Source organism: Zingiber officinale, chromosome 8A, assembly GCF_018446385.1.
Source record: "Zingiber officinale cultivar Zhangliang chromosome 8A, Zo_v1.1, whole genome shotgun sequence".
NCBI classification, from domain to species: domain Eukaryota; kingdom Viridiplantae; phylum Streptophyta; class Magnoliopsida; order Zingiberales; family Zingiberaceae; genus Zingiber; species Zingiber officinale.
Window position 1 is genome coordinate 3625193 of NC_056000.1, and position 20129 is coordinate 3645321.

A 20129-nucleotide genomic window follows, 5' to 3' on the forward strand; every position below is an offset into this window, starting at 1 on the left:
AAAATCATTTCAAAATTGATTTGAAAAACCTTGATGAAGCTTTTCTAGTGATAGCATTCATCATTGAGTAAGTTGATACAAAGATGGATTAACCTTGAACTATTTCAAAGTCTTTCGAACTTTGTATCAAGATTTAAAAATGGAAATTATTTTCATAGAAAACTATTTTTCCATGTTAATATATGTTATGAGGAATGTATCCTCAAAATTTTACAATTTTTGGATTTTCTGTGATTTTTTAAAGGTTTCTGAATTTCGGGAGAAAAATCAGAAATTCCTATCAGAGCTTTGTGGACCGATCAGAGGGGATGCTGATCGGTCCAGAGAAGTGTGGATCGGTCACTTGACGGATCCAGGGAAGTGTGGATCAGTCTGGTGACCGATCCAGTAAAGGGCTGAGCGTGCCAAAATGCTGATTTTCGACTGATTGTCTGAAATTTCAGCTGAAAATTGGTGCTTTAGATTTCTAAAGGTTTTAAACTCTCCAAGACATTGTTGGTGCAATGGTCAAGGGGGAGTTGATCTTTAGGGGGAGTTTTACTAGTAATATGGGATTATTACTAAGTTGATTGTTGTCTTTAGTATCAAGGGGGAAATTAAGGATTTCAATGAAAGGTATGAGACTTTCATTAGGAAGAAACTCTTAACCTTGAGTCACTCTTTTTGATGTGTGTCAAAAAGGGGGAGAAATGTCTAGAGAATGTTCAAGAAAGAACATTGGAGTCTGGGGAGAATGTTCAGAGAATGTTCAAGGAAGAACATTGGAGAACTATTGGAAAACCTAAGTTAGGTTATCGGATTAACCTAACTTGATTATGATTTTTGTCAAACATCAAAAAGGGGGAGATTGTTGGTGCAACCTTAGGTCAAGGTTGACCTGGTTGACCCGACTCGAGTTGACCTGACTCGAGTTGTATTTTGATGTTTGATGAGAATAGAAAAGTTGTATCTTGATGTTTGAGAAGAATACAAACTTGGGAGATTGAAGGTGCAACCTTCGGTCAAGGTTGACCTGGTTGACCCGACTTGAGTTGACTTGATTCGGTAAAGTCCAAGTATGGAGACTTGGCACGGAAAAGTCCAAGTAGGGAGCTTGCACGGGAAAAGTCCAAGTAGGGAGCTTGGCACGGGAAAAAGTCCAAGTATGGAGACTTGGCACAGGAAAAGTCCAAGTATGGAGACTTGGCACGTAAAAGTCCAAGCAGGGAGCTTGGCACGGGAAAAGTCCAAGTAGGGAGCTTGGCACGGGGAAAAGTCCAAGTATGGAAGCTTGGCATGGGAGGTCAGAGAGGGCTCGGGAGCTCGTTCTCTGGACCGGATGAGGAAGTCGGAGAGGGCTCGGTAGCTCGTTCTCCGGACTAGGTCAGAGAGGGCTCGGGAGCTCGTTCTCTGGACCGGATGAGGAAGTCGGAGAGGGCTCGGTAGCTCGTTCTCCGGACTAGGTCAGAGAGGGCTCGGGAGCTCGTTCTCTGGACCGGATGAGGAAGTCGGAGAGGGCTCGGTAGCTTGGTCTCCAGACTAGGTCAGAGAGGGCTCGGGAGCTCGTTCTCTGGACCAGACAGAGTTGGAGAGAGCTCGGTAGCTCGTTCTCCGGACTAGGTCAGAGAGGGCTCGGTAGCTCGTTCTCTGAACCGGATGAGGAAGTCGGAGAGGGCTCGGTAGCTCGTTCTCCGGACTAGGTCAGAGAGGGCTCGGTAGCTCGTTTTCTAGATCGGGAAGGCTTTAGGTTTAAGGCTGGAAAATTGAATCGGTCTGCTGACCGATCCAGTGATACACTGGGTTATCTGATCGGTCTGTAGACCAATCAGGAAACAATCAGAGGAAGAGATCGGTCTGTGGGATCGGTCTGTGGACCGATCCACATGTATCTGATCGGTCCACAGACCGATCAGAAAACGATCAGGTAGCTACTGATCGTTGCCTGATCGGTCCACAGACCGATCAGGGACCTCCTGGACCGATCAGGATGGAGCCTGATCGGTCCAGGCTTAGCCGTTGTGACTCAACGACTAGATTTCTGGATTCTTCTGTGTCTTCTTCGCAGGTGCAGGTTATAAGGCCGCTACAGTGAAGAAGGGAGAAGAAGACTTGAACGACTACTCTTTCTCACGAGACTGTGTTTTGAGCTTTGCTGAGCTCTGTGTTTCTGAAGCTTCGTGTGAGTTTCCCTCGGCTGGTTTGCTGATCAGTTGCTGCTGGTATCGTGAAGTTGTTGCTTCATCGAACTCCAGTCGACAAGAAGGCAAGCAAAGTGTTTTTACATTCATATTCTTCTTATTTTCTTGCTCTATCTTGTACTCCTTTATTGCTGTTGCAAAAGAGATTGTGGCGAGGTTTCTCCACCCAGAAGGAGTGCATATTAGCCAGTTATCCGGGGTCTCATCCACCGACGGATTGATAGGCTTCGTCCACCTTACGGACACGCCGAGGAGTTGGAGTATCATCTCCGAACCTCGTTACATCATCGTGTTTAAGGTTTGATCTTCTCCACTTTCGTTTCTACATTGTATTTCCGCTGCACTAACCTAAATTGTAGGAAGAAACGATAATTTGAGGTCGGCTATTCACACCCCCCTCTCTAGCCGCTATCCGAAGGTCCTAACAAGTGGTATCAGAGTGAGGTCGCTCTTCACCGGAATCATCGCCGGAAGGGGCAAACAAATCAAGTAAAGCTAGAGGGTGAAGAAGTTGGAGCAAATTCATCAAAGTCAAAGAATTCAAGAAGCTCAACTTCAAGATGCAATTCCAAGACAAGCTTGGATTTGACACAAGGGTGCCTCCATCATATGTAGCCTCAAGCTTCGATTCTTGGAAATCAAGAATCGAAAATTTTCTTATGATGGAGATAGAGCAATGGTTTGCTCTAATGGAAGGTTTCAAGGCTCCAAGAAATTTAAAGGGCAAAGTTCTAAAGAAAAACAAATGGAGCCCGGAGCAAGTCCAAAGATGTGAGACCAATGATAAAGTGACCAAGCTTTTGGTCAACATATTGCCTAGCAACATTTTGGAGAAAATTGGAGAATTTGAAGATGCAAAGGAATTATGGAGTAAATTGGCCAAGCTTCATGAAGAGATCCCCTCCACTGTACAAGATCATGAAGAATCCAAAGAGGGCGACTCATTGGAGCAAGATCAAGAGGAGGACTCCGAGGTTGAGAGATGCTTAACCTCCGAAGAAGAAGTCCAAGAAGAAGCTTCATCTTCAAGGGAGTGTAATGAAGAGAACAAGGAGGGAGCATACTCCTTGTTCCATGTACAAGATGATGAAGCCTCCACCTCTAGGATTGAGGGGGAGCAATCTTCATTGACACCGGATCAAGAACAAGAAGAATCCTCCACATCCGGGTCAAGAGAAGAAGAGGATAAAGAAGCTTCCACCTCCACAAGTCAAGCAAAATCAAATGGAGGAGTATCAAGTTTGGATCAAGAGGAAGCCTCTACCTCCGGATCCAAAGAAAAAGATGCCACCCCTACAAGCAAAGGTATAAATATTTCAATTGATAATAAAAATCATATTATATGCTTTGAATGTAGGGAACATGGGCATTACAAGAGCAAGTGCCCTAAATTGGCCAAGAAGAAGGGCCAAGTGGCACAAAAGGGCAAAGAGAAGGCTAAGGAGACCATCCCCGGAACAAAGAAGAGCAAGGAGCACATTGTGTGCTTCTCTTGCAATCAAAAGGGGCATTACCGAAGTCAATGCCCTAAGGGGAAGAAGAAGGTGGTCAAGGCTCAAGGAGGAAGCTCATCTCAAGGGGGAGCCTCCAAGGTAAAAAAGGAGGTATCTTTTATTGAGCCTATTCCCTTGCAATGGTAAAAAGCATGATAGTTCAAATTTTTATCATTTTAATGTAATTTACCATAAGAATAGAAAGCATGATAACCTTAGAAACCGATACATGTGCTTAGGTGCCAAACATGTTAGCCTAGATAAGGACTATGCTAGAAATGCCAACCCTAGAGTTAACTCATCTAAGACTAAGGAAAACCTAGATAGGAATCCCAAAACAACTAGACATATGCCTAGGAATACCTCAAAGAAAAACGACAAATTAAAACTTGAGGTATTAGAGAAGGAAAATCAAGTCTTGAGGTCAAGACTTGACACTTTAGAAAAGAAAAGATCTTTAAGAATTTGGAGAAGTCAACTCTAAGGTCTAAGGGTCAAAAGCAAAAGCCCAAGGACATGAGAGGTTTGAGTCACAAACCTAAGTCTCAAGTGGTCAAGCCCACTTACCATGATGTTCCATTCGATTATGGAACAAGATCTAGGGCTAGGAAGACCATCACTAAGGTCACAAGGGGAGTCACCCCTAGAGTTGATCTTGTTGAGTCCCAAATGACCAAGGCTTTAAAGCTTAGGAGGGTCATTAGGAGGGTTGCTAGGGAAGTCATCCCTAGTGAATATTTAGTGAACCCAATGAGCTCAAATAGGTTTTGGGTTCCTAGGAGCGTGATTCCATCACGCTAGATGGGTTAGGGTGTGCCAACCTTAATTGGATAGGTAGTTAACCTAATCATGGCAAAAGGTGACATTTTAAGAATTTTCAAGGTGTAATCAAGCCTTGAAAATGAAATTTAAAATTTTACTCATTCCTAAGGTGATTAGGATGTGCCAACCACATTTGAGGAATTTTCTAGGGTCAATCTAATTGGCACATAGTGATTTAAAAATCTTTAGTATATGATTTTAGATCTATTACACTTAGGAATATAGAATTTATGGCAAAATGATCAAAATTATCAAAAATGGCAGCTAAAGTTAGAATTAGGTAATTTCTATACCTTTATATGTTATTTGCCATATATTGTTTGCCATATGTCATGTCATGACATCATATCTAATTTATTATCATTTGAAATGCCATGATAATGCTTAGGTTAGTTATATGTCATGCCTTATTTAAGTTTCATACTTTATGCCATGACATCATGACATTGGCACATGTTTTCACTTATGATATGATATTATGCCATGTCATCATCTCTTGCATTTATGATCAATTAAATTGATTTAAGGATAAAAACACAATTTGATATGGAGATCAAATTGTTGTTTAGAAAATGCATGAGAACTTAGCTTAAGATGACCTAAACCCATATCTCACATCAAAATTGACTTGGATGTGTTTGATACACCTTAGATGTGTGTGAGATATTAGGATTATGAGTTAGGATCAAGGTGCATAGCTCTTGTACCTAGATGAGCCTAATTCGAAATTGAGGATCATAGGGAAAGCTTGCATACAAGTCATGTACACTTAGCCCTAAGATTGTGGTCCTAAATTGAATGGTTTAAAATCATTTCAAAATTGATTTGAAAAACCTTGATGAAGCTTTTCTAGTGATAGCATTCATCATTGAGCAAGTTGATACAAAGATGGATTAACCTTGAACTATTTCAAAGTCTTTCGAACTTTGTATTAAGATTTAAAAATGGAAGTTATTTTCATAGAAAACTATTTTTCCATGTTAATATATGTTATGAGGAATGTATCCTCAAAATTTTACAATTTTTGGATTTTCTGTGATTTTTTAAAGGTTTCTGAATTTCGGGAGAAAAATCAGAAATTCCTATCAGAGCTTTGTGGACCGATCAGAGGGGATGCTGATCGGTCCAGAGAAGTGTGGATCGGTCACTTGACGGATCCAGTGAAGTGTGGATCGGTCTGGTGACCGATCCAGTAAAGGGCTGAGCGTGCCAAAATGCTGATTTTCGACTGATTGTCTGAAATTTCAGCTGAAAATTGGTGCTTTAGATTTCTAAAGGTTTTAAACTCTCCAAGACATTGTTGGTGCAATGGTCAAGGGGGAGTTGACATTTAGGGGGAGTTTTACTAGTAATATGGGATTATTACTAAGTTGATTGTTGTCTTTAGTATCAAGGGGGAAATTAAGGGTTTCAATGAAAGGTATGAGACTTTCATTAGGAAGAAACTCTTAACCTTGAGTCACTCTTTTTGATGTGTGTCAAAAAGGGGGAGAAATGTCTAGAGAATGTTCAAGGAAGAACATTGGAGTTTGGGGAGAATGTTCAGAGAATGTTCAAGGAAGAACATTGGAGAACTATTGGAAAACCTAAGTTAGGTTATCGGATTAACCTAACTTGATTATGATTTTTGTCAAACATCAAAAAGAGGGAGATTGTTGGTGCAACCTTAGGTCAAGGTTGACCTGGTTGACCCGACTCGAGTTGACCTGACTCGAGTTGTATTTTGATGTTTGACGAGAATAGAAAAGTTGTATCTTGATGTTTGAGAAGAATACAAACTTGGGAGATTGAAGGTGCAACCTTCGGTCAAGGTTGACCTGGTTGACCCGACTTGAGTTGACTTGATTCGGTAAAGTCCAAGTATGGAGACTTGGCACGGAAAAGTCCAAGTAGGGAGCTTGGCACGGGAAAAGTCCAAGCAGGGAGCTTGGCACGGGAAAAAGTCCAAGTATGGAGACTTGGCACAGGAAAAGTCCAAGTATGGAGACTTGGCACGGAAAAGTCCAAGCAGGGAGCTTGGCACGGGAAAAGTCCAAGCAGGGAGCTTGGCACGGGGAAAAGTCCAAGTATGGAAGCTTGGCATGGGAGGTCAGAGAGGGCTCGGGAGCTCGTTCTCTGGACCAGACGAAGTCGGAGAGGGCTCGGCAGCTCGTTCTCCGGACTAGGTCAGAGAGGGCTCGGGAGCTCGTTCTCTGGACCGGATGAGGAAGTCGGAGAGGGCTCGGTAGCTCGTTCTCCGGACTAGGTCAGAGAGGGCTCGGGAGCTCGTTCTCTGGACCGGATGAGGAAGTCGGAGAGGGCTCGGTAGCTCGTTCTCCGGACTAGGTCAGAGAGGGCTCGGGAGCTCGTTCTCTGGACCGGATGAGGAAGTCGGAGAGGGCTCGGTAGCTCGCTCTCCGGACTAGGTCAGAGAGGGCTCGGGAGCTCGTTCTCTGGACCAGACAGAGTTGGAGAGGGCTCGGTAGCTCGTTCTCCGGACTAGGTCAGAGAGGGCTCGGTAGCTCGTTCTCTGGACCGGATGACGAAGTCGGAGAGGGCTCGGTAGCTCGTTCTCCGGACTAGGTCAGAGAGGGCTCGGTAGCTCATTTTCTAGACCGGGAAGGCTTTTGGTTTAAGGCTGGAAAATTGGATCGGTCTGCTGACCGATCCAGTGATACACTGGGTTATCTGATCGGTCTGTAGACCGATCAGGAAACAATCAGAGGAAGAGATCGGTCTGTGGGATCGGTCTGTGGACCGATCCACATGTATCCTGATCGGTCCACAGACCGATCAAGGACCTCCTGGACCGATCAGGATGGAGCCTGATCGGTCCAGGCTTAGCCGTTGTGACTCAACGGCTAGATTTTTGGATTCTTCTGTGTCTTCTTCGCAGGTGCATGTTATAAGGCCGCTACAGTGAAGAAGGGAGAAGAAGACTTGAACGACTACTCTTTCTCACGAGACTGTGTTTTGAGCTTTGCCGAGCTCTGTGTTTCTGAAGCTTCGTGTGAGCTTCCCTCGGCTGGTTTGCTGATCAGTTGCTGCTGGCATCGTGAAGTTGTTGCTTCATTGAACTCCAGTCGACAAGAAGGCAAGCAAAGTGTTTTTACATTCATATTCTTCTTGTTTTCTTGCTCTATCTTGTACTCCTTTATTGCTGTTGCAAAAGAGATTGTGGCGAGGTTTCTCCACCCAGAAGGAGTGCATATTAGCCGGTTATCCGGGGTCTCATCCACCGACGGATTGATAGGCTTCGTCCACCTTACGGACACGCCGAGGAGTAGGAGTATCATTTCCGAACCTCGTTACATCATCGTGTTTAAGGTTTGATCTTCTCCACTTTCGTTTCTACATTGTATTTCCGCTGCGCTAACCTAAATTGTAGGAAGAAATGATAATTTGAGGTCGGCTATTCACACCCCCCTCTCTAGCCGCTATCCGAAGGTCCTAACAAGTGGTATCAGAGCGAGGTCGCTCTTCACCGGAATCATCGCCGGAAGGGGCAAACAAATCAAGTAAAGCTAGAGGGTGAAGAAGTTGGAGCAAATTCATCAAAGTCAAAGAATTCAAGAAGCTCAACTTCAAGATGCAATTCCAAGACAAGCTTGGATTTGACACAAGGGTGCCTCCATCATATGTAGCCTCAATCTTCGATTCTTGGAAATCAAGAATCGAAAATTTTCTTATGATGGAGATAGAGCAATGGTTTGCTCTAATGGAAGGCTTCAAGGCTCTAAGAAATTCAAAGGGCAAAGTTCTAAAGAAAAGCAAATGGAGTCCGGAGCAAGTCCAAAGATGTGAGGCCAATGATAAAGTGACTAAGCTTTTGGTCAACATATTGCCTAGCAACATTTTGGAGAAAATTGGAGAATTTGAAGATGAAAAGGAATTATGGAGTAAATTGGCCAACACACATATTAACTATCAAAAGGACAAAACAAGCGAAAGGATATCATATTAAAGAGACTATAGCCGAGTGGCCAGATTACAAAAAAGAAGTGTCTTTGGCCGAGCGGCCGAATTACATGTAAAACTTCTACTCTAGGTAATCATAGAGGTCCTTCGGGATGTTGTCGAGGAGCGCCACTTGGTCTGCGGTCGGGATGACGGTGGACTCGGGAAGTTGCCCCTTGGACTTCAAGTATGTGGTGGTGGCAGCCATGGCAAGGTCAAACGCAGTATACATCCGCTCGTAAACTTTCTCCGAAAATTCGGGTGAGCGGATATAATTCTGTCTCAGGGTAGCGACTCGGCTCGGCTCAGCCTCCTGATATTCTTTGAAGGCCACTTGGGAGGCGGCTAGGGACTCCTACAGAGTTTGCAGTTCGTCCTTATGCTTATCTGCATCAGCCGAGCGGCCCGCCTTCTCTCCATCGAGCTGCTCCATCAGCTCTTACTCGCTGCTCCAGGCCCCGAGCCTCCACATTCTTTTTCTCCAGATCGGAGATAGCAGTGTTCTTCCGAGTGGTGGCCAGGCTTATCTTCTGGTCGAGCGTCTTGACTTGCCGCTCGAGCTCGCCCAAGGTATGGGCCTGATCGGCCGTCTTTTTCTGCTCGGCCGCCAGCAAGTCTTGGGCCTTCTTCAGCTCCTTCTGCAGTTCGGCATATGGGGGGGGGGGGCTTGGGAGCCGGACGGACAGCCTGCCGCCTTCAGTTGTCTTAGTTCTTCGTCCACCATCGCCAGGCGATTGGAGACAACTATCTCCTCTACCCATCTCTGCAATTAACAAAATCATTAATAGGCCGATCGGAAAGAATGTATAAAAAACTTGGAAGGAAACGAACTTACCCCCGTGGCCTCTTGCATGTGACTGTTGGCCAAATTGTGGAGGGGGATCATCGCGACGCGCGCTCGAGCGTCGGCCCACATCTCAGCTAGGGGCCCCTTCAGTGTGATTGTGTGCTTAGGCACAGTTGGCCGCTCGGACTCGGGTAAGAGCTCCTCGGTGGGGAGATGCAAGGTGACCCTAACAGTGCGGTCATGGCGAGGGTTCGTCCGATCGGAGGATGGAAGAGGATCGGAGGCCGGCGCCAAAAATTGGGATAAAATGGCTGAGTGTTGGATTTGGCGGGAAGCGGGCGGTAGGACGTTAACTGGAACGGCCTCAATAGGGTCCGCCGGTGCGTCCAAGTGAGACGGGGTCCGGTCGGACGAAATAGCCTCGACCTCTGGAGCCTTGCCGCGAGCGCTTGCAATGGCCCGAGCGGAAGGCTGGACGACAGACGTAGCTGATCGGAGAGGAGTCTCCACTCGGCGCCTCTTTTGTTGGAGAGGCTGCTCTTCTTCTGGAACAGAGCCTTCATCCCGAGCGGAAGGCTCTTGGCTAGTAGTTGCTCCAGCCGCTGGCTCTGGGAGAGAAGCCTGAGCGGCCGACTCCCCGGCATTTGTCCCGCTCTCTTCCTCATTAGAGCCGACCGGCTGGATGCCGAGCGTCTCCATTTCTCTGGCAGCCGCGGCCTCGAGCGCAGCCGCCTTCTTCTTCAGAATGCCAGCCATCACCGACTCCATGACGATATTCGCTGCAAAGGAAAACAGAGAAAATCAGTTAGCAATTAAAATGAATTCACCAAGTAAAATTCTTACCGAAGCCGCTCGTGATGAGGGTTCTGATCGGACTCAGGCCGAATATGTACATGACCCCTTCCGGAAGAAACTTGTTGATGTCAAACCGCAGGCCGGCGCGCATGTTGGCGGCATGAAGATAATCCGGCCGGGTCTTGAATCTTTTAAGTTCTGGGGAGAGAGGATTTCCGACTTGCCACTGGGTTCGGAAGGGAGCCCGCTCGGGAAGGCGAATGTAGAAGAAAAATTCTTTCCAATGCTTATTGGAAGAAGGAAGTTTATTGAAGAAAACCAAGCCGGGCCGAGCCTGGAACATGTAAGTGCCCGACTCGGACTGTTTAGGGTAATAAAAGTAGTAGAAGACCTCCGGTCGGAGGGGAATGTTATGGATTTTAAACAGGACGACTACACCGCATAGAAGATGGAAAGTGTTGGGAACTAGGCTTCCGAGCGGAATGCCGAAAAAATTGCAGACGTCAATGATGAAAGGATGAATTGGAAAGCGCAGACCGGCTGTAAATTGGTCGCGGAAAATGCAAAAAGATCCGCGCGGCGGTTTGTTTGGCCGGGCGGAGTCTGTGGGTATGATGATTTCAAGATTGGAGGGGATATCGAAGCTATTGATCAAAACATCGGCGTCACGCTGATCGAAGCGCGACTCCATGGTAGTGTACCATGGGCCGAGGGCTTGGTCTTCGGATCGAGAAGATTGGTCATTGTCCGAGCGGACGAAATCAAAAAAGACGATAAAAGGAAGAAGACGACAATGAAACAGTACCCCCGAGGACGAAAACTTGGGAAAGAAGCGCAAAGAAAATGCTAGAACCAAAGAGAGAAGGAAGAAGAACCTTACGACGAAGAGGAAGATTGAGGAGAGAGCACCGGAGATCGCCGGAAACAGAAGCGCGAGATCGCCGGGAGTCTGGAGTGCAAGAAGAAGCAGTGAACTTGCACAGGCACAAATGCGGCGAACAGAGGAAGAAGCGAAGATTTTATAGGGCGGAGCCTGAGCGACCTCCACTGTTGGATCCAGGCCACGAAAATCGGAGCGTGCATCGGACCCTTGATTTCGAACCGCCTCGGTCTCGTCGCCTGCGACGCCGCCGTCGTACGCTGACGGCAGTAATGCCACGTGGCATTCCGCCACAGGGGAGCATTTAATAAGCGCCTTACCGAGGCGCAGGGCGCGTACTTGGCCTTAATGACGGAGATTGGTGCAACTTCCGAGGAGATCAGAGGGAGGGTGACGTTGACTGGCGTTTTGGCTACCCCCTTTGATTCCAAGCGGATGTCAGCTGAAGGACGCCGTTCGGCTAAACTGATGGTCCAGTCAGTCGGACTAATCGCCTCATTCGACTAGATTTGAAGGGGAGGCAAGTGATCTGACGGTAAGAACAGGGGACCCCCTTTCCGAGAAGTCAACGCCACGTGGAGGTCAAAAGGTTAAAAGGATTATCGGAGAAGGGTGGGCCGACCGACCGACCGGAAAAGGGGTTGGACTAACCGGCCGAACGGAGTCTAACTGAAAGCAAAGGCACCCCAGCGGGAGTCGGGATTCCGACACTCATGTTGAACAAGGTCGTATGGCCGAGCGGGTGACTCGCTTGGTCGAAGGCATAAAGTAGCAATACTGCCAATAGTCCACGGAGCACACTACTGGGATTCTCCCGAGCGGACTGACCGGCCGGACGTGATGGAACTGCCGACCGGCCGGACGCTCGGCATGAGATGAAAAGAGACAAAAGGACAAGGGGACATCTTCTGACAGCGGGTATGTTCGACGAGCAGGTCATACACAGGATCTTATGACAGAGGGTTCCGCTGTCCCATCAAAGACGTGCTCGGACTGTAGCAGTATGACGTCAGGTAAGCTTTTCTGACAAGCCCATACGGAGGTATGGGCTGAGGACACGTATTAGCCTCGGTGTGTGTGCGTGAGCCCCTTCCTAGCTCTATATAAGGAGTCTCACACTTCACCGGAGGTACGCATTCTAGCATATTCGGAGCCACCTCTTTGTTGTCCACTTACCTGACTTGAGCATCAGAGGGTCGTCGCCGGGAACCCCTTCCCGACCCGACTTCTGTGCAGGTTTACCAGAGCTCTATACGACCGGTCGGAGATAAACGTCAGCAACTAGGAGAGCGCCACATGCCAAGCGTCCGTTGATTCATCAATTCGGACAGAATCAGATATTAATAGAACCCTTATAATCCAATTAAATTATATTATAAAATAATTTTAATTATTTTATCTAAATAATAAATTTAATGGATTATCTTTAAAGGGTATAATGTAAGGGCAATTTTTTACCCATGGATAAAATAATTTATTTACTTAATTAAATTATTTTATAATATTCACAAACAAGATAACGTGGCCTTTACATAAAACGTTGCCTTTACAGCACGTATGTGGCCTTCACGCCCCCACGTGATTTGAAACCACGTTATTTTCTAAAACCACATAACTTTCGAAACTGTTCATCCACGTAAGTTATTGAAACCATGTAACAGTTCATCCACGTAACCTTTTGAAACTTACAACTGTTCATCGTCTTCCAAAAAACATATGCAAATTTTCGGAAACCACGATTCCCCACTGTCGCCGTCCCTTCCGGCCGAACCACCATCAAACGACAGCATCTTATAAGGGAACGATTACGACGGCAGCCCATAAAGGAACGATCACCATCATGTCGTCACCTGCACCTAATTTGTTGGAAAATCATAGAAGCAGTTCCCGACAACTACTCGTTTCAACCGTGCAATCTTCGACAACTACTCGTCCCCTCATGGTCGCTACTGTAAGGGTGTAAGGGTCACAGTATGTCACAGGAAATCAACCTTCGATGAGTTCCTTATTCAGGCAGCCCAGAATCCAAAAAAAATTAAAATTTCATCGATGCAGACGATTGAACGAGGAAAAGACAGAATAGTTACGTATATTTATCAAAACAGAATAATTGCTTAAGAATTGGAAATAGAGTGCTTTGATACCAATTGATAAAAAAATTAGGTTAATAAATCTTAATATAAAACTTATGTATTCTATTTAATTCTTAAGAAATTATAAATTGGATAGACAGAAATTACGGAAGCGTACCAGAATCCATAGTATGCAGTCGATTTTGGGCAAGATCTTCAATTTACAGAATTTCCTTAGTATCCAGAGAGTTTTATCGATGAAGAAACAAAACAAAAAAACAGACTATAACCCTTATTTATAAAAACATAAGTGTCACGCCCCGGAGGAGTCCCTGTCCGAAGAAATTTCGGCAGCATCTCCCCTGTACGGCGGACAATCTGAAACTTTCTACATCTCCATATACCTCAGCCACATGCGGCTGGAATAATAACAGAAATAAACAAACATATATATAACCATCACATGCAGTTAATAATAAACACACTGTAATAATGAACATATGACTCAAAAACAACCCTACTCAACTACACTCGTAAAACTCAATTCGACGATAAGATCAACTTACTTCTTCTGCCGTCCAGGCAGACATGTAGTAGAACAGATCCAAACCATACGAAAAATCCATCGATCATAAGAATCTATACAATATCCAAATTCCTAAATAGAATAAGTCTAACACAGTCTAAATAAGAAACCAAAAGATAAATAAGTCCTCGTGGTCTGCAGGGGACTAGCGACTGGAACTCTCTCCTGACAGCATCAACCTGAAAAATAATAATAATGGAGGCGGGGTGAGTCCAACGCTCAGCGGGTAACAACTGATATACATAGTAAGGAAATAACATCTAGCACTAATCATGCGTATAGTCTCCCGATTTAAGAAGGATAAAATGCAACTGAAGTAAACAGGAGAAAACTGTACTAACCAGGACCTGGGTACAAGGACAAACAGTCCGAGAGGTATAGAAATCCTGTATGCATGTCAAACATAGGCATCCAAACAATATGCAATATATAAATGCAGCAAACACAAACACAAGCAATAAATGCATCATGCATATGATGCCAATGATGCGTCCTGGTCACCCCTGACGTCAGTCAATCATCTCACACACAATAGTGAGGTCTAGTGGGTAGGGCTGTGACAACCGTGCACTCTGTCGTCACTGCTCCTGATGAGTGACTGAGTGGACGGGATGCTATTGGAGTACACCTATCCTCCTATCCCAAATCATAAATGGGGGAGCGCAATGCTCTCATCTCCCGGTACACGATGACGAGGAGGAATCCCTGCCGGCTAACACCTTGCATCACGCTACCCATGAGCGGACCAACGGAGCCAAACAAAGTCCCTGCTGCAACACACACTGCCTGAATCGACCACTAACCCATGAGTGGTGGTGTGTGCAGATCCATGTAACTGGCGATGTGCTCAACAATAATGGAGCGGACTATCGCACAGCATGCAATCATGCAAATGGTGCATGGCACTATCCACAAAATATCCTGAGCAATCCATATATATATATAAAGTGCACCATAAGTCAATGAATCAAAACAACGACACACAGATCAGATAAGGTATCATACCTAGGTCCTGAACATGGTGAAGCATGGTATATCACTACCCCTATAAGCATGTATAAGCAGGTAAGGAATACATGAGATGCAAACCAAACAATCATCCAAGCATGTAACAGATATCAGGTAGTGAATAACCGAAACAGATAAGAAAACATAATCATTGCTATTTGTTAAATTCATTACTATGCATATCAAATGACATAAGTCAAAAGTACTCGCCTCCAATAGAAATGTCCAAATCCGACATCGAGATGATCGTCTCGGGTCAAAGTCCTATGGTATCAAACATAATGTCTAGTTTAGCTAATTCTATCATACAACAATTAGCCAAACTAAATTCTAATCCAAATAAATCAATTAGAGTTAACTTCATTAACCCTAATCGTTCCACATTCTATTTAGGACTTACTATAACATAAACCATCATAGATTCAACACAAAAACTCACCTAAATCTGTACTTACCCACTGCTAGAAAAGGTTACAGCCGGATCCAGTGGCTGCAGCAAGGCGAAATTGCTAATCAACAACACAATTATCCTATTTAATCAACAACATGAATCAATTACCCTAAACCTTACCTAAATTCACAGTCGTGCCAGTGCTGGAAGGAGTGACTGCCGGATCCAAGAAAACCCAACAGCAAAATAGCCTCTCTGCTGGACTCACCTCTCTGCAAAATCTCACTTCACTCTGTGCTCTGAGGCCCAACTCGACGCCGGTGATCTAGGGTTGAGATCCTTTGATGGTGCGGCAGCAACTCACGAAGAGGGAGAGGCTCGGCAAGGATGTGAAGGTGAGGCCGACGTTAGGGCACAGGCGACGGCAGCCGGCGCTGGGGTTTGAAAGTGCAGCATCGGCAGACACAGTGGTGGTGGCAGCCGGCGCTAGGGCAGAAGCAGTCTTGGTCGATAGTGTCGGCTCGAGCTCTCGGGCAGAGGAGCAAGGGGCGTTGCCCGGTGACCGGTGCTAGGGCTAGAGTGGCGGCACCTAGTGCGGCTCAGGAAGGAGAGGCCGACGGCAAAAATCTAAGGCACAGGCGATAGCTAGAAGGCCGGCGACCCGAGAGATGAGGGAGGAAGGAGGGTTCGGCTCGGGAAGAAGAATTGGGTTTGGCATCGGGTAGAGGAAAAGAAGAAGTGGAAGGAAGCGGAAACCGCCTCTACGGTTAGAGCACAAGGAATGCGGGCGAGGAAACGGGCGCGCGAGGGGTGGTTTCGGCGAGGAAGAGAACGAAAAAGAATAAAAGAAATAAAGAAAAAGAAATAGAAAAGAAAAAGAATTTAGAAAACAAACATTTTCTCGCTAAAACGGGATAACCTAAACAGGCTTTTCCGGACCCCGTTTTTATCCCCGTAAATTCGTCCATACGAGCTCCGAAAAATTCCTGAAAAATTTTCAAAAATTCCGGAAAATTTCCTTATTAATATTCGCCTATTTTCGGTATTTTACAATAAGTTTGTCTATTTCTAATTTGACCCCTTAATAAATTAGAAATTGCACATGATATTCATATTATTTTATTGATAACAATTAAACTCTTAAATCACATTCCTTAATTATAAATTTAATCACATTAAATTATAATTTATTTAATTGATACTCTTAGATATTTATAATTATAATTATGGTGTCAAAATTTTAATTTTAGTTATGGTTATGTATTTGGTATTGCGTTGCTTTTGTCTTCCGGAATTAAATATGAGAGAATCGAATGAAGCAGTAGAATTTTTGTGTTTCTTTTGCAAGATTTTGGGACTGTGGAGGTTGGTTGTCTGCGATCGGGAGGATAACCCGTTGGTTGGTGATTCCAACGCTGGCTTCAGAATAGCCAACTAGGGAAGAAAGGGGCGAATCGGTGAGGGCAGGCACTGCGTGTTCTGGTTGGGCTGCCCACGCCTCCTTACTTCATCGTCGTCCGCCGCCGATCTGCAGACCTGTTGATCTTCTCCTTTGTCCCGCGGCGTGATTCTTCTGCGCTCGATCATTGGTTCGGACCATGCTGGACGTTCAAGCTCTCGTCAATGATTTCGTGCTTAAACTCAAGAGACGGTAAGTTTCTCAGCCTTATGTTGGATTTTCTTGGTAGAACTACAGTAATATAGAGAAATACATATTTTCCATAATGTGCAAGACACTAATGTTTCAACCTTTCAATTAGAAAGAAAAAAGAACATCAACTAGAAGGATCGATTAAATGGTCAATCTGAGAGCTCTGGGTTCCTCAAATTATCTGCATGATAAATATTTTCTGTGTATTAGAATATACTATTGATGCCATTATTAATTGTATTCCATAGAAGGATCATAGATCATGATCACTATATCAAAAAGCTATGGAAGACTTCAATTTCACATGTAACGAGGCATCTGAAAAAGGTAGGCCAGTGCTTCTGTTTGATGAAAATGGATGCTTTACACAAAACTCAAAGTACCTAAAAACTTCCATGAACTTATTATATATTCTCTTCTATATGCAGAGACGAAAAAACAGAGTCAAAAAGGATAGTTGTTCTCAAAGAAACAAAATAGATATAAACATGGAGTTATCCTAATACGTCTCAAGAAAATATCAAAATAAGAAAAGAAACAAAAATTGAAATAGCTACACAAAAAATATACTTATTCAATTTTTGGTATTTTATTTTCATAGAAGCAAACCCTGCCGGTAGGTTGTGTTGTGATTTCCCCTTTGCCATACCTTGCATCTAGTTGATTGGCTAACGAAAGAGCAATATTTCCAAATGTTATATATGACAAGCATTTTTTTTAACTGATATTCTATATTGGGAGGTTATTCAAAAGTTTATGAATCATCCTATTTTATAATATTTTGTTGACTATTATTATCACCTGGAACATAGGTGTCATTAGATTCTCACTGTCATCGATTCTTATACGGACATAGTATATTATTTGGATTCACTTAATCATCACAATCGTGACGAGAACTAAAAATATATAGTGGATATGTGAGTACGCATTCTATTTTATTAAACATTTAGTTTAGTTAATTAAACAATCCTTTGTTGACTTTTATTGATGTACGAAGGAGCTCATGAATGTTTAATTCAAACAAGAACAGGAAAGGGAAAAAACAGGCTACATGAGAAATAGTAAAGGTATGCATTTCTACTTGTGATTACTTCACAAATATTTAAATGGGTATATATTAATCATTGACAATTTGTTTTTAACATAGGGTCCTCGCCAACAAGATGCAAAATAATGTGGTTTTTTTGTGATAAGATTTATGAGAGATATTATTGAGGCAAATTTTAACAATGAGAAGGATTCACTATCATCAATAGTAATGTTTGACATAGTCTCAATCTTCTCATATAATTGTGTGTTTATAATTTTGCAAAGTCATATTAATATTTTTTTACTAATACATTCTATGTGTTTGTTCACAGTTCAGACTACTCTATTGAAGAAATTGATGAAGTGTGTTTCAAGTGGGCAGAATGCATTCAAGATTATATTTATAAATAGGTATGCAAAGTAATACAAGATGAATATAAATAGTGATCCTTTGTTGTATGCTTGAGTTTGGTCATAGCTTGCTTAATATTTACAGCTTATTTGTCTTCTTTGTTCCCAGCATTGCATGATTATGATGGTGGCAAAGTTGCTAACATACTTTAAGACTTTGGTATTTGATTTTTAAATCCATTAACAACTATTATAGGTCTTGGCAATGCTTCTATTCTTAAATAATTAGACAGAAACTTTTGAAACATGAGTTTTTTGATGAAGAATATAGGAAGTGTTCTTATACAAATGATAATAAATGAGAATGGATTTTGTTCTTATACAAATGATTATAGGTTTTCTGGAATAATATATTTTTCTGAAATGGTCTTGTGACCTGAAACAGTGGTTTATTAAATTGAGTGGGAATTGCCTCTTTGCTCTTGGTTTCTTGAAATGGTTTTATCACCTTTCTCCAATATTATGTTATCATTAAGTCAGCAAATGAACCATGCTTATTTTCTATTATGGTATGAGATTCAATGAGTGTAATTCACCATACATTTCAGATCATTTGTAAGTGTCAAACATTTATAACATGTACGCAGCCTAAATGTCTGTCAATCTAGATGAACGGAATTCAGTTGCTTGTTGTTTTCTACTAACTTCATGCTCTAAATTTTATTATTCTACATCAAATACTTCCCTCCAAAATGTTCCTTTAATATGCCGCCTAACTTTCTCTTTGAGCTGTCTAAAGTAGCAAAACCAATTCATTCCTATTTATCTACAATTTTCCATAGTACAACTTCCTAATGCACAAGTCAACCTTCTTATATGTTCTTTCTTCAAACACTAAGATGCATTAAATATTCTTTTGATTAATAGTGTTCATTCTCCCTCTTTAGAAACAATATTAATTGGCAGATGTTTGACAATGATTGGTCTCTAAGACCAATATTTCTTTGGATCTTAGTTTTTGCAAGAAAAAAAAACTATTATTGTTCACAAAAAGTGCAGAACCTTGAATTAAGTTGGGAGAGAGGTTAGTATCATAGAGATATGAGCTCAAAATAGATGCACTCATGCTGATTCTCTCTCAGTATAGGCGAATGAAATGTGAATTTACATCATTGCTTTTTGCAAGTAATAAAAGATGGTAATGCTATAGCCATGTGTAAATTAGTTAAAATCTCTCTTGATTAAAATGATAGTCTCTGGATATAGTCCCCTAGACATGTATTAATTTAGTAACTTTTTTGCTATACATCAATAATTTCAATACTAATGTCATGTGTACTGGCCTAAAGCTCCACTTGAATTGGATGATAGTTCTCAAATAATATCCTATGGGCTATGGATGATAGTTCTCAAATAATATCCTATGGGCTATGGATGATAGTTCTCAAATAATATCATAGCTCCAAATTTTTGTAAGCAGGATAAGATTTATTTACTAAGCTATCTTTTGTTTTCTCTCTATACATCTGATCATGTAGAGTTGTTTGCTTATAAATTTCCCTTTTTATAGTCCTATCCTATCAAGTTTTATACTTCTGATGCTATGGTTTTCTACAGCAACTAGAGATGGTCTAGAGTTCGAGAAGGACACTCTTGCACAAGATTGGAGTTGCAGCTAGAGTTCACTGGAGTTTGTACACTTGAGTTGGACACACAAACGTTGTCTAGAGTTGAACTACAATCATAGCCTTTTATTCTGTAACTTTGTAGACTAGAGTTTATAGACTGGAGTTGAACTTCAAACTCTATTGTAGACTAAAGTTTGTGTATTGTATTTTATCTGGAGTTTCTCTATTGTACTTTATCTGGAGTTTGACACTTTATGTTTTGTGAAATTATTAGTGTACATTTGTGTGTTTGTGAAATTATTAGTGTCTGGTTATATATTGGTGGTGTTTAAATGTTATCAATGCTTTTTCTAATCAATACAGAGTTATTAAACTGTTATGAATAGTAATTAAATACAACGGTTTAAAACTGTTGTTAAACTATTATATTGGGTCCTCAAGAAAGACAACAAGTTTTAAACGTTGTCAAACTGTTGTCTTTAGTATAAAAATACAACCGTTTAAAATCGTTGCGAAACTG

General features: G+C 42.8%; 1 long non-coding RNA gene across 2 annotated transcripts; it reads left to right on the top strand.

Annotated features, from left to right (window-relative positions):
* Window positions 1-16264: 16264 nt before the first annotated feature.
* On the top strand, window positions 16265-19846 carry LOC122011731. Of its 2 annotated transcripts, XR_006120019.1 has the most exons (5): window positions 16265-16598; window positions 17599-17668; window positions 17749-17856; window positions 17963-18041; window positions 19599-19846. It is a non-coding gene; the product is annotated as an uncharacterized LOC122011731 (long non-coding RNA). The 2 variants fall into 2 exon arrangements; XR_006120018.1 differs by having other exon boundaries at window positions 17749-18041.
* The last annotated feature ends 283 nt before the right edge of the window (window positions 19847-20129 follow it).